This window comes from Equus przewalskii, chromosome 4, assembly GCF_037783145.1.
Source record: "Equus przewalskii isolate Varuska chromosome 4, EquPr2, whole genome shotgun sequence".
NCBI classification, from domain to species: Eukaryota; Metazoa; Chordata; class Mammalia; order Perissodactyla; family Equidae; genus Equus; species Equus przewalskii.
In genome coordinates this window covers 79,429,406-79,444,742 of record NC_091834.1, presented here as the reverse complement: position 1 = coordinate 79,444,742, position 15,337 = coordinate 79,429,406, and the positions used below count along the sequence as shown (strand labels likewise).

Here is a 15,337-nt window from a genome sequence, read left to right as displayed (position 1 = left end):
TGAGTCTTTTTTTCATAATCAATGGAGGTGAGCTCTTGTTACCAGTCCCTTCATTACAATGGGAGTGAGTTGGATTGGAAAGATCATTGAAAATAGGCACTGGGCTGGTAATCAAGTGAATTTTCCTGTTTCTCATCCTAAAAAAAAGTAACAAATATATGAATGAATATGGGTTCCAAATGCTTTTACTTATGAACCCCACACCTTCACTTGTGAACCCTTTCCACAGTCTGCAAGTCCTCCCTGATGGGAATTTCCTGCCATACAACCACCCTTCTCGTGTCACAGAGCAGGCCTATGCCCTCTGTTCCATTCTAAAGGGAGATGGAGAACCATTTTTACCAGTTTTTTGTACAATAACTTCTTATTTGATAGCTGGAAGTTTCACAGTTAACTTTTTCACATGATGTTTAGTGAGGAATAAATTGATATTATAAACTTTGAAATTTCTTTCTATAGGGACACACTTCAGAGCTCTTGTTTCACTCCACTCCCTTTAACTCCAGCTTTACTGGATGGGAGGTGCCACAAGGAAGTTTTCCCCAAGGTCATCTTGATTTCAAGTGACAAAATGCAGGCCAGCAGCTGTAGGTATTGACTCATGCCGCCTATTTCTTCTTGGTCCAAGTCTGCAATCAATTCCTCTGTAAATCTCCCTCTCTGAAAGTAAATGTTCAGAAAGGCTATCTAAACTGATGTGAGGCTAAGTTTTCTCAGCACAAGTAATTTCTCAAACCTCTATTCTGCTATTCTTCATTCCGGCTATTAAAATTCATAGAGCAAACTCTGTGAACACTGGATCTATGTGGGTTAGAGGTAAATTTAGGCTTTAAGGGAGGATGTCACTCACAAGGCAAGATAATTTAAGGATGGTCTCTTTGCATTTGAATTTTAAAGCACTACAGCAGGAAGAAAGAAATGTTGCCAGTGTAAATTTATGTATGGATATGGCTTTTGAAAAGTATCTTTAGAATCAACATATGGATCACAGAGATCCTATAATAAGCTTGGATAATGAAAGATCATTTATTTTTATTTCAGTTTATTTTTAAAGATGAATTTATTCATTTTAATATCCACAAGAGTTAAAAGTATATTTCCACAGGAGAAAGACGTGTGTGGTAATCCAAAAGCTCAGAGCCAATTATCTGCTAAAAAACTGAAAGTTATAGAATGATCTCATTTGACTCTTTGAAAAAATAATATTAATAAATAAATTCTAAACAGAAACAGTGGCCATAATCTGCAAAACCAGTCTTTTTATTCTAGTTGTATACTCCCAGATAGGATGGCAGTAATACTACAAGTTAATTTTGACACATCTAGGCATAGGAAAAAAAGGTTAATAAACAGAAAAATGTTAAGATCATTTATCTGAGTGATGTGACCAAAAATCGTTTTTCTTTCTTTCTTTATGTATTCAAGATTCCTTCCCATCCACCCTCCATGAGCATGTATTAGGTTGAACCCCAAGGAATTGTCAATAACTCACCATTTTGGACCTACCGAATGACAATATCATATGAGTCAATCTAATATTATTTAAAACATCAACTAGTGTGATATAATTAGATTCAGCTAAGATTAACAGATATGAAAATAACAAAATAAAATATAGTGGCTTAAATAGGATAGATATTTATTTCTCTTTCATCTACAATTTCATAGATAGGCATTATACAGTTGGCATGGTGGTTCAGCTCCAGCAATCCTTTTGAACATGGGCTCTGTACAGTGTGGCTTTTGTCCCAATGGCCCAAGAAGGCACCTGGAGAGCCAACCATCATGTCTCAGTTTCAGTTAGGACAATAGAGAAAAGGGTGAAGAAGAAAGGGGCAAATGGTATGCTGCAGCTACTTTGAAAGCAAGGTCTATAGATGCTGTCACTCAACTCTGCTCTGTTGACCAGAGCTTAGCCACAGGCCAAAACTAGATACACAGGAGTCTGAAAAGTGTAAACTTTATTCTGGAGGATTGAGTTATCCACTGAAAATTGGGGGTTCTAGACTATGGGAGAAGGGACAAATGGTTATTGGAAAACAATTGGCATGCCTGTCATAATGCTGTCACTTTTTTATGTTCTATAATCCAACTTCTGTACTTCACAGCATCCCAAGTATCTCTACTCTGTGAAAAGATATTATGCATTAAAAAGCATTAGTATGATGGTGCAGCACAAGGAAATTTGGGGGATAATTAACCGTTTTGTTTTGGAGATGATGGAGTTACGGTATTGGATACATGGCTATGTGAAAACCCACAGAACTGTACACCACCAAGAGAGAATTTTGCTGTATGTAAATAAAAGAAAATTATGATGTGGAGGGAACTAAAGATGGAAAACAGACAGTGATTTTAACTGTATTTCAAATGAATGGCATAACCACACTGAAGGGGGTGGGAATGAAAGGAGCTGGACTAAGTAATTTTAAAAAGCAGCGTTTTGACTGGATACTGTAGGAGTAAAAAAAAATTATAGACACAAACACTGTACACTGGTTGGTAAATTTGTTTCTTACAGGGGCATGGGGTAGCAATGCTGAAACTACTTTATATGCAAACTAGGATTGAACAAATAAATTAATATGTGCTGTAAAATGTCAGCAAGGTTTCTCACTATTGGAGGAAGATGTTACAAATAAGGAAAGGGGGAAGGCTAGAACTGAACCCTGGTACTAAACTGGAGCCAGCAATATCAATGTAAACTCATATTTTAAGATATACAAAGAGATAGATACAGAAGTAAATATATGTGTGTAGGCAACTGTAAATACACACATTTCTTGGTTCTGTGCACTGAGAGGGACTACAAGCTTTGATAGCCTAGTAAGAGTGAGCTCACCTCGTGCTAGATCTTTGCTGCTAAACATCTCTGTGCATGAAGGGAACAGCGTTTCTTGGAGAAATGGTTGACTCCGGGGCTAGGGCAGGTAAAATACAAGATGAGCCTGGAATATTCCATGGCTCTGGAAAGTAGAAAAGTGCAAAAGGATAGAAGCTTGTCAAAAGAAAACAGGAGCCAACCTGAAGGAGCTCCTAATGGCTAAAGCAGGAACAATTTGAGAAACAAAATAAATCATGGTCATACTCAATTATAATCTGTGATGGTTAACTTTATATGTCAACTTGGCTGGGTCATAACGTCCAGATATTTGGTCAAACATTTTTCTGGATGTTTCTGTGAAGGTATTTTTTGGATGAGATGAACATTTAAATTGGTAGATTTTGAGTAAAGCAGATTATCTTCCATAATGTGGATGGGTCTCGTCCAACCAGTCGAAGGCTTGAACAGAGCAAAGACTGACCTCCCCTGAGCAAGAAGGAATTCTGCAAGCTGATGGACTTGGACTTGGACTACAACTATTTCCTGGGTCTCCAGCCTGTTGGCCTCTCCTGCAGATTTTGTACTTGTACTTTCACAACGGTGTGAGCCAATTCCTTGAGATAAATCTTTCTATATATATATGCACATGTAATAAATGGGTACAAAACAAATCTTTGTATATATGTATATGCTTCTTGTCGGTTCTGTCTCTCTGGAGAACCTTGACTAATATATAACACAAAGAATAAAACAAATATACATGAGTCCATACTGATATAAATAACTAAATAAATAAATGGAGGAGAAGGGAGAAGTATTCCTTACAAAAGAATTCCAATTAATAAATGAAGAAGGGATAAGAGAAATAGAAAATCACCATTAGAGCACCAGAGTAATAGTGTTGTGGGCAAGATCCATCCACGGATACTAAAAGAAATGGGTGAAAGAAGATATTTGTATATTTGTATAGACATTTGTATAGTCTCCCTCAAAGTATATATTTATTCAATACAAAGAAAGACTAGTAACCTTAGAGTGGAAGAAGCTGGCAGACACCACCTTAACCAAGTGATAAAGATTAGCATCTCCAGTAATGAGACATATTGATATCACATAGCCACTGATATGATGTAATGAGAAGGGCACATCATCTCCATGGAATTCTTCCACAAAACCTGTGACCTGTCTCACCATGAGAAAACACCAGACCAACTCAAATTGAGGGACATTCTGGGAAATACTTGACCAGTACTCCCCAAGAGTGTCAAGTTACTGAAAGATAAGGAGGAATCAAGGAAATGTCACAGATTGGAGGACACTGAGGAGGCAAAACAACCAAATGCAGTGTGGTACACTGGATAGAATCCTAGAATAGAAAAGGGTATCAGTAGAAACCTGGGGCAATCATTGTTAGTATTAGTTAATAGTATTGCAGCAGTGTTAATTTTTTAGTTTTGATTATTATAACACAGTTACATAAAAGATATTAATGTTAGGGGAAGTTGGGGAGAGGACGTAGGGAATTCTCTGTACTATCTTTCACCTTTTCTGAAAGTCTAAAATTATTTCAATATAAAATGCTGAAAACTTACTCTCATATTTACAGTCCATCAGATGCCTTTAATGGAGTTATATGAATCATATGTTAAAATTTAGTACATATGCTAGAAATTATATCATTTCAACTGTTTAAGCATGTGATAACAAATTTTAGATTTCAACATAAAAATGTACAAGAGGTACAAAGTTTTCAAAATTCCTTTTGGAGGTATTTGAGCAAAATTCTTTGAAGTCTATTGGTTTAGGTGGCTTGTCTTAAGTCATTTTAGCTCGTCAAGCCCACTATTTCTTTACTTGGATGGTATGTTTGTTCGGGTAGCTTGGATTTGCTGTTAGAGATTATTTTGATGAGTTAATGCAATCCTAAACTACATCTGGGCCTGACTGCTGGGTCAGGCAGGTGAGGTGAATGAATGAAGCTGACCAGGAATAAGAATGACAACAGTGCAAGTACATTGAGTCATGGTGACCAGCACTACGCCTCAGTGTCTGGTGGACAATAGGGCCTGTACTGGAATGCATGCATTCCATCTAACCAGGGCAACTGCTGCTCAAGGCTTGGGGGGGTTCCAAAATTCTGAATTGTCAAGAGGAGCCAGAACTGTGTATATTATGTGAACTCTTCCAGACTTTAAATGACACGATGGAAAATAACTTAAAATATTTTAAAATACTGCTCAGGTCAAAAAAAACCACATCTGTTTGTCTTTGTCTTTTTTCCATCTAATTTGTGTTTTTGACCCCTATTCCTTTCCCTTTCCCATACCTCCCTCGGTGGCCCATGTAGAACTGAAATGTGGATATTTTTAATATTTGTGTAATCATTTTATATGCCCACGGTTCTTACCTTCAAGAGCAATTCCCAAAGGTAAAAATGCAATGAAACAAAACCAAACCATGGAAACTGGTTGAATTTTGATTGCAAATAATTGAATAATTTCATTCATTGATTTAAAAAAATTCAACATTCCTTTAATAATAACAATAGTAATAATAATGATAAAAGTTAATTGAGTGTTTTCTATGTGGGAAACACGATTCTGTGTGGTTTTATAGGGACCAAATCATTTAATTCTCAAAACAATTCTATGAGGTACTTCTATTATTAATTCATTCTATAGATGAGGAAACAGAGACTTCACAAGATTAAATTACTTACTAAGACCGTGGAGCTGTCTGTTTCTAGAGCCAGGCTCTTAATCATGACGCTGAATAAGACCAGAGTCCTAGAGGACAGAGCTGCCAGCTAAAATACAGAATGTCCAGTTAAATTTGAATATTTATTTACATATTTTTATTTGCTAAATCTGGCAAGTCTATGTTAGGGGTAATTCCTTGGCTTTATGTGCCCCAATTCATTTGGCAAAAGATAGAGAATGAAAGAGGACTTTCACTAAAACCAGAAAAATTATTTATATTATGCATCTGTTTCAATAAACTTTTTTCATCCTCCTCCCCATGCCTTTTCATTCTCAAAAGCTTTAAAGTACAGCAAAATAAAACTGAACAGAGCATGGTGAAATCCATTAATGGTGTTTTAGTTTCACTTTATCTGTCCTTATCTATGTGAATAATTTACACCATTATAATGATTATAGCAAGACAAACTGTATGTATTATACTCTGAGCAATTTACAAAGCCCCATTAGGGCAGCAGAAGGTATCTTGCTTCCTAATCTAGATTCCCTGACATCTTCTGTTAAGTGTCTTACATTTTTTAATAAATTTAGAAAATCTATGTGTTAGTGCTCCTGTTAACGAAGCAGCCAGGAAAGCCAACTCTTTAGGTCACGAGGGGTTTCTTCACATTTATGTGGAATTTACATCTTGCTCTTGGCAAGGCACCAAGGAAAACAAGACTGGGCTCCAAGTACAAGGGGAGACAAGCCTGGGTTCCAGGAGACACAGGGAGGGAATGAGAGTGTGTCGGATGAGGGCTGGGGAGGAGCAAAGAAAGCAGGGACATCTGGGAGACGTTCCTTGGGAAGGAGAAAGGCAGAGCCCTCTCCAACCCCTTCAATATACGCCAGGGAGCAGCTGTTTGAGTGGCGCTGTTGCTTGTGTTTGCCAGGCTGACTTGGATTCCAAGCTCTTTTCTCTTTCTGGTGTTAATTTTACTTGCCATGTCATAATTCTAATTTTTCTCCTCTCCCCTCTTTTTTTTTCCTTTGGAACTGATCACTTGTTCACTGCTTGTATCGCCAGGAGATTTCCCTGCAGTTATTGTGGGAGACAGTGATTGGGAAGGGAGGATGGGCACGGGATTTCACAACTTAGTCGTTTAACCAGAGTTCTGTGATATTTTTATCCTTAGCATAACTTATTCTGGCTACGGTATTTGGAAGCAAATGTCTCCATTTTTTTTTTAGGTTCAAGTTTCAAGTGAGACTATATAGAGCTTCCCCCTTGCAAGTCTCATAAGTAAACCAAAAGCATTTCCTATTGAATTTGAAAGCCAAAATGATTTGCTAAAGGGCCGATGCTAGGCAAAATTCAGAAGCTGAAAAAGTGATTGGGGCTCCCTTTTGCCCTCCCATGTAGTCACCCATTCTCATGGCGCTTCTCTGAACTCGAATACAAAGGCCTGATTTTCTGATCTACATTCTGTTTTTTCACCAAGGTACTCTATCCAGGTCTTCCCCTTTTTCTTTTATCTGTCAATTCATTTGTTCATTCAGTTGTTTATTAGTTCATTTTGCAGGTAATTATTGAGTATCTACCACATTCTTGGCTGTTCTAAGTGCTGAGGCACAGCACAGCAGCGAATAAAGCAATGTCCTTGGTTCCATGTGTGGAGGGGTAGGAGACAAAAAATGTATAAGTAATATAATGTCAATGTATATGTATATAATGTAAACATATAAGTACATGTGCATTTAAATATAAAAGCATAAACATATAATGTCAGTTAGAAATAAACACCATTAAGAAAAGTTAGTCAAGGTTAAAAGAGAGAAGCTCTGTTATTAACAGTGGTCAGGAAAGGTCTCTTTGATGAGGTGATATTTGAGCAGCAACTTATTTGAAGCAAATGAGTAAGCCAGGCTGTTATCTGAGAGTGGAGAGTTCTGGGCAGAGGAAACAGTAAGAGGCAAGACCTTGAGGTTGAAACAGCAAGAAAGCCAGCATCGGAGGAGGCGAGGTCCAAGTGGTAGCCAGGGGACAGTTTATTCAGGACCCTACAAAGACTTTGGGACCCTTTTGGTGTGAAAGAGGCCATTGGAGGGTTTTGGATGCAGGCAGACAACAAGGTGAGACTGATATTGGGTAACACTATTCAATACCACTTCCCAAACCCACCAAATTTTTTTATGCATCTGTGGCTTTGTGTACACTATTTCTTCTGCCCTCTAATGTTCTCCCTCAACCCACCTCTATGCCCCGTTGTATTTTGCACATACATCTGTTGTACCACTTTATAGTATGCTCTAATTATTTATTAGGAGACTACCTCTTTCAATTGTGAAGTTGCGGATAAGACCCTGGTGTCCTAATGCATTATCCACAGAAGTTAGAACAATACGTGTAGCCCATGTCTTATCAAACTGTTGATTAGATGACTAAATGACATTGTGTTTCAGCTTCTTGTTTCACTATGAAATTAAAACTCGTATTAGAAAGTCCCTTTACCTCTGAGGATTGGCTTAATGCTATACCACATGAACTTAGCTTTTGTTTATTTTTCTGGTAAACAGAGTTTAAAAGCTAGCTAGTGTCAATAGCATGTTTTATTATGTATTATTCTCTAAGGTAAAAAACCTTTTTCTTGAAACTATGTACAGTTCTTTTGATGGGCAATTTTTGCTTGTATTAATCCAGAGCTATTAAGATACAAGCTTGTTGCAATGGTATCATTCCTATCTCATTATTTTCTTCTTAAAACATGTCAGTGTGCCAGGTACTGTGTGTTAGTACTCAACCACAGCCCCTCTCTTCCATGCGTTCTTCCATTTCCAACAAGACTGGAAGCACTTTCCTACAATCCGTTGAGGGCTGGGTTTCGGATACATTTTGCCAGTAGGAGGAATGGAGGCAAAATTAGAATGCAGGAGGAAGGGAGGCATTCTTCAGCTTCTGACTCTGGTTCTTCAGGTTCCTCAGTGGTGGCCTTGGATCCAGCAGAGTTAACACAGGGATCCCAGGTGAAGGTAGCAGGGACAACTTCTCTGCTGTGGTGGCTGAGTCTCCAGCGGGGTCAGGGATGAGTCTAGGCTCCTGGCTCTGGCCTTGCGGTGGCAGCAGCTTCCTGGTCTTTGGGTAACATTCTTTCTTTTTTGCTCAGCTAGCCCTTCTAACACATTTATTACCAATTCCCTGGATTAAATCTCCCTTTGATGGAAATACCTAGGTATTTTATATACCTGAGAGGTATTTGTTTTCCTCATTCGCTACTGACTGGTAAGAAAAGGAGTAGACTGCATTTCTGCATTCATGTATATTGACCAAAACCTAGCCTGGAAGTCACATTCTTCTCCTTACTCTACTTTCTAAGTACATCCTTCTGTCTAGTGTCATTCAAAAGGATGCATTTTCAAGCTAAACAACATTCCTGCTATTTCCAGGAGGTTTTTTTTGCTTATAAGGGGACAAAATTTCCTCTTGCTCCACAGAGCCCAGCATGGTGCTGAGTTAGAATTACATGTCTTCATGATCAATACAGAAAGTTGGGGGCCTGAGAAAGAGTGGTGGTAACTTTGACTTTCCCTGCTTTAGTGTTATCTGTTGTGTATGGAAGGACAGAAAATGATGTGGAAACTTTCCCTGTCTCATTCATATAAATGTTCCACTTCAGTAGCTGAGTGACTACCCAGCCAGCTCCGTGACCACGGAGCCTGAAGTGACCCACCACCTCTTCTATGAGTGCAATTCTGATGATAAAACCACAGGGGGTGAGTGGGTGGGTGTAGAACACAAGGAGGATCTGAGTTCTGTGGGAAATACTCAGCTACTTTGGCAATGTGCAAATGCTACTTGCCTTATTACTGTGGAAATGATAAAGCAGGAGGTAGTGAAGCAAGTGTATTTCCAGGCCAAGCAGACTGTATATGTAATAGGACACAGAGTTAAGAGAGAGAGAGAGAGAGGGGGTAAAAGACTTGAACATAATGAAAAGGAGTTTGGACTTGATATTACTGGAAAGTATTTGCTATGTGGCTGAGAGGGGGGATTTTAAATGAGGCCCACTGACCCTGGGTTCTGCCCACGTGGGTTTTCTTCTTTTCCTTTTCCTTTTGCTTTTCTCTTCTTTACTTTTCTTTTGCTTTATTTTCCTTTTTCCTTTCTTTTTAAAGTAAATAATTCAAATAGATAACATGTATCCACCAGGAGGACATAACTAGCAAGTAATTTGAGGAATTTAATGTAAATATGAAAAAACTAAATTCGGATGTCAAAAACAGGGCCCTTTCAAAAAAAGTTGGGGAGCCAGGCTTGCAGAATTCAACCAAGAGTTTCAGATTAAAAGAAAAAGTTATGACGTCCAATTTCCTTCTCCTCATTCTCTGGAGAGTGTGTACTGTGAACTTTGCAAATGAGTCACCATCTGATTTGACGGAAAAGTGATTTCACTCTAACTTTTCTTCTTATCTTTAACCAGCGATAATTTATGGGATATTTGGGAGTAGGAAAAGAGAATATAGTCTCAGAAAGGGATTAGGGCAGTGTTAAACAGAAATGGAAGGGTGGATATCAGAGACAGTGGAAGAAAAGAATCAAAAAGCATGATCTACATGTTTTGGAGAGAGTAATGGGAGGAGTCAAAGATGAGCCTAAAGATTCGAACCTAAGAGCCTGGGTTTGTTAAAGGAGGTGGGGTCTAGACTTGTAAGGATGTAGGAAGCAGGACTGGGACTAAGTGCTTTAAATGCCTTGCTATTTTACAAGTTTGTAATGAATTTTAGCAATTCTGTCTCTTATAATGGCACAATCTGCTATTGGATTGGTTAGTCATGATCTCTTGTGCTTTATTCAAGCTCATCCTTCTTCACTTCATCTCAGGAGTCTGCTGCACACAGTTTTAGGGAGGTTTTCCACGTGCCAAAGCTCAAAGCAAGGACAATAGGTTATATGAAATTCAGAAAGGCATAATAAGGAGGATTTACTTCAAAAGAGTAGAAAAGTCTGCTGAAACGCTGAGAGATTTTCTCCTAGTGTATGAATCTCTATAACCTCTAATTTCAAGGTTTAGCAATTCTAATGTTAACAAATTACAGTTCTAAGCAGGGAGGCAACAGCAGGCTTGTATTAGAGTGGAAAATTTGGTTTTAAGATGAAGGCATTACCGATAATGACAAGATGAGCACTGAAACATTTAAACATGAATCTTTTTAATCTTGGTGTGGAAAGCTAGACAAAATCCCAACAAACAAACTAGTTGTTGCTTCCTATATCTTTTTGTTGACATAGAAGAATGCAGATCTGCATTCTATCTAGATCCAATTGTTACAGATTCTGTGAGAAAAGATGACCTATCTTTTTTTACCTTTTTGGGTCTCATTTGTTTAGCTCATGGCAGGATTCTATTTTAATTTCTTTTTCTCTTGTAAACTCCTTTGGCGCACTCTGGTTAATCTCTCTCTAGCATAATTTTTGATTAATTTGAGGCTTTAAGTCGTAGGAAAGTGATTATTAAAACCTGTGATTCATTTTGAGTGGTAGTAGAATTTATAAGATATCAGTAATTGGGATTGACTTTCTCAAATGAGAAAGGGAAAGAAAAGGAGAAGTTTGTTCTGAAACAATAAAAGCCTGATTGTAGAATATATATATATATATGCATATATATTTTTTTAAGGTTTTATTTTTCCTTTTTCTCCCCAAATCCCCCCGGTACACAGTTGTATATTTTTAGTTGTGGATCCTTCTAGTTGTGGCATGTGGGATGCTGCCTCAGCATGGATTGATGAGTGGTGACTTGTCCGCGCCCAGGATCCGAACCTGCTAAACCCAGGGCTGCCGAAGCGGGACATGCGAATTTAATCACTTGGCCACGGGGCCGGCCCCTGTAGAATATAGTTTTAAGAAATGTTGTTGTCATTCTTTTCCATATATAATAATATTTGCATATAAATGTTTAAAAGAGAGCCCCTTTAGGAATTTTGCTACAGAATTAGTAGCCAGCATTGATTTACAATTTTGATTTATTATCATTATTTGTGTGACCACTGCAAGCCAGGGATATGTTTTGTATGTAAGTCATGGACTCTAATATGCATGAAAGAGTTTGTTCTCTTAGTTACACGAAGTGCTAATTTACTACACCATTAGTGTACACATTTCCAGTATCCTATGACCGACTTTTGGAAAGAGCATCCCACGTATCTAGCCATCACCAAGTAAGCACGACGACAAGTTTTCATCGTTCTCCTCAACTCATCCTTCATTTTTTGAGGATTCATTGTTTAAAATTTTTAATTAGTAATACTCTATGTATTCTCTTATATAATCAAACCACCACAAAAGTGTTTTGGTAGGCAGTGAATTTTGATGTTGCAGTGGTTCGTTTGTTTGATCAGTTTATTTACCAAAGAAGCTGTCAGTGAAATCTGGAGAATGTATATGTTCATATTATATAGAATATACATACATCACTCTCTCTCCATTTAGAATTGCTGTTCATATTTAGATATCTGATCTATTTACAGTTTATCCTGGTGTATGATGTTAAGAATATGTTCAATTTTATCCTTCCATTTCACTATGCAGTTGTCCTACACTTAAAAGTGCCCCCTCTCCTGATTTCAGATGATGTATTTATCATATACTGATATTTCATATTCCTTTTAGTCTATATCTAGACATACTACATTGTTTCATTAGTCTATTTGTGCACCAATACCACACTGTTTTATTTAAAGAGGCTTCATAATATATTTCAAAATTTGATCTAGTCACCCCTCCTCCATATTGCTTTTTTTGAAACACTTTTCTGACTTTCCTTTTTAATCATTTTTATAAATAAACTAACTAATCAACTTGTAGCTTAAGAAAAACATAACGCTATTTTATTAAGATTGTTTTAAGTTTATAAATTCCCGTAGGGATAATTGACATCTTTATGACGTTGAGTATTCTAAGCCGACAATCTGATGTGACGTTCCATTCATCCAAGTCTACTTTTCATGTTTTTTCAGGAATGCTTTATAGTTTTTACTCATATAAGTTTTGCACTTCTCTTTTTAAGTTGATATTTAGGTATTTTATTTTTTGCAAAGTAAATATTGTCTACTCTTCCATTATTTTTTCTAACTAAATATTTTTGTCTACATAAAGACTGTGCATTTCTGTGTTTTAGTTTTATATTCTGCCAGTTTATTAATTTCTTTAGTAGTTTTTAGTGGTCCTCTACCATGTTTTGGATTTTCCAGATATTTAACTATATCACCTGAAAACAGAGATATTTTTTGTTTCCTCCTTTCTAATTTTATGATTTTATTTACTACCTCTAATCTGATTGTGCTAACTATTACCTCCAAGCCATAGTTAAAGTGTAGTAAAGATAGTGGATCATGTCTTATTTGAAATTTTATCATGAAATCCTCTAGTGATTATCCGTTATATAAAGATGTTGGCATTGGGGCTGAGGAATGCGAGTGTGTGTGTGTGTGTGTGTATTTTTAGAGGAAGTATCATCAACTCCTGTTTTATTGAGTTTTTAAAATGGAGGTTAAGTTTTGTCAAATTTTTATTAAAAATCATGATTTTCTCCTTACTTCTTTTACTATAAAGCATATGTTAATGGATTCCCAGCACTGAATTACCTCAGATTCCTGTAACAAACTCAAATTGGTCATGATACATGTTTTTTAACGTGCTTTTTAACTCTTTTTGATAATCATTTATTGAAGATTTTGTGCCAATTTTCTAAGAGGAGATGTCTATAATTTTTGTGCAAATTTTAATATATTTTGACTTGAGTATTAATCAGCTTCATAACAAGAATGTGTAAGTCTTCTTTTTTTCCTGACGTTTAGAATAATTTGACTAGCTTTAGGATAATTTGAACTTAAAAATCCAATAAAATTCCCTTGTGAAGCTGGTAGACCTGCTACATTTTAGCCTGAGAGTTATTTTACAATTTTCTCTAATCCTTTTATGTTAAATGGTCTGTTTAAACCTTTTATCCCAATTGAGGCCAATTTTGCTAAGATTTATTCTCCTAGAAGATTACTAATGTCTACTAGAATTTCAAATTTAGTTCCATAAAATTATGTGAAGTTACCTAGTCATTTTGATATCCTTTTTTTCTTGATCATATTTTCAATATATCTTTACTTTTAAAATTCATATTAAACTAATATTTTATAGTCAGTATTGAAGTCTTGCATGGTGTCGAAATGTTTTATGACTTTTTTCTGATTCTCTCTCACGGCTGGCTTACTTGCTTACACGTTTGATAATTTACTGTCTTGAACTCAAACTTTGCTGAACTTAATCTGAGAGGCATGAACTAAAAACATTCCCCCCAGAAAATATTTTCTACTGCTAGGATTCAGAGGGCGCCATCAATCTGGGACTAAGTGGTAGACAAAGAAATGCAGCATCCAGATCCTCCCATTGAAAACAAGCTTGTGCGCCACTGCATAGAATGTGCTAAACAGACAACCTTCAGCTCTTGGCTGATTCGGTTCTGCTCAGCTGTAAGATGCCACCGCACCTAACACTATGAAGCAGGTATAATGGCCTGGCTCTTATGGCCAACGCAGGATGCTCTGACAGGCCAGGCTCACTCCAGATCGCTCTGCTATTGCTGGCTTTGTTGCACCTGCATCACTAGCCATCTTCTCCTCTGCCCAATCCTGTTCCCTCTTACTTCCCTGCACAGACATTGAACTCTAATACTCAATTCCCTCAATATCTTACCTCAGCCCTGCTTCTGAAGAGCCCCACCTGCAACAGACCACTTTAATTCAATTTATTGGCATAGATTTTTCATGATCTTGCAAAGAATTTCCCAGGCCCAAATGTAGGTGGGTCTAGGGTTAGAAATACCAAGAGGAGATTATTTTTATTACATTTTTCCCCCGACTCAGAGCTATGGTGGACACAAAGAGGTTTCATTTGAAGTTCCCTTTGAGATTTTGCCTCAAGTAAGCAATTTTCTTCTATCTTATATTTTGATGGAAAGTATGGCTCTTCATGGGAGTCTTACTTTATTTCTCTTGCTCCCGACTCTGTAGAGACCCAAGGCCCAAGTCAATGGCTCCCATACACACTAATATTTAATGCCCCCAAACTCTGGGGTCCTGGATCTTCAGTTCCCATTTGGCTGAATTTAATCTTGGGAATTTTAAGCAGCCTAAGGGAGAATGCTTCTCTCCATAAAGGATTTACATTTTGCTCTGCCAGATGCATGGAGGAACTGCCAGTCAGGAGCACCTTAAATGGAATTCCAGCTTGAGATGTTGGGACCTCACTGGAAATGTGAATGTGGGCTTGTGGTTATGAAGTCTCAGGAGGCAGTTCCTCTACCCAACCCGTTTTACCAGCCAAAGCTGAGATGGATAAGTTTGCTTACCTGCTCTCTCTGGTGTTTATGTTTGCTTGACTTTTAACTTTACCCATTGAGAGTGTTGACTTTTGGAGGCACCGTGTTTGTCGGGTCTTTGATCCAACTTCCTATGTGATGAGAGGACTTGGTTTGTCTTCTAACTTCCTTACGTTCCATTAAAACTAAGATTTCTAGGGGCTGGCCCCGTGGCCGAGTGGTTAAGTTCGCGCGCTCCGCTGCAGGCGGCCCAGTGTTTCGTTGGTTCGAATCCTGGGCGCGGACATGGCACCGCTCATCAGACCACGCTGAGGCAGCGTCCCACATGCCACAACTAGAAGAACCCACAACGAGGAATACACAACTATGTACCGGGGGGCTTTGGGGAGAAAAAGGAAAAAATAAAAATCTTTAAAAAAAAAAACAAACTAAGATTTCTAGGGCTGACCCCTGTCCTCAGAGAAATC

At 37.7% G+C, this 15,337-nt stretch overlaps 1 long non-coding RNA gene across 2 annotated transcripts in view; it reads left to right on the top strand.

The window, feature by feature from the left end:
• Positions 1 to 7,434: 7,434 nt before the first annotated feature.
• The window catches only part of LOC103564112 (uncharacterized), a 103,715-nt gene continuing 95,812 nt past the window's right edge, over positions 7,435 to 15,337 (top strand). For both annotated transcript variants that reach the window (XR_011539247.1, XR_011539248.1), the window contains exon 1: positions 7,435 to 7,635. This is a non-coding gene — a long non-coding RNA (uncharacterized lncRNA). The remainder of the gene's footprint in view (positions 7,636 to 15,337) is intronic.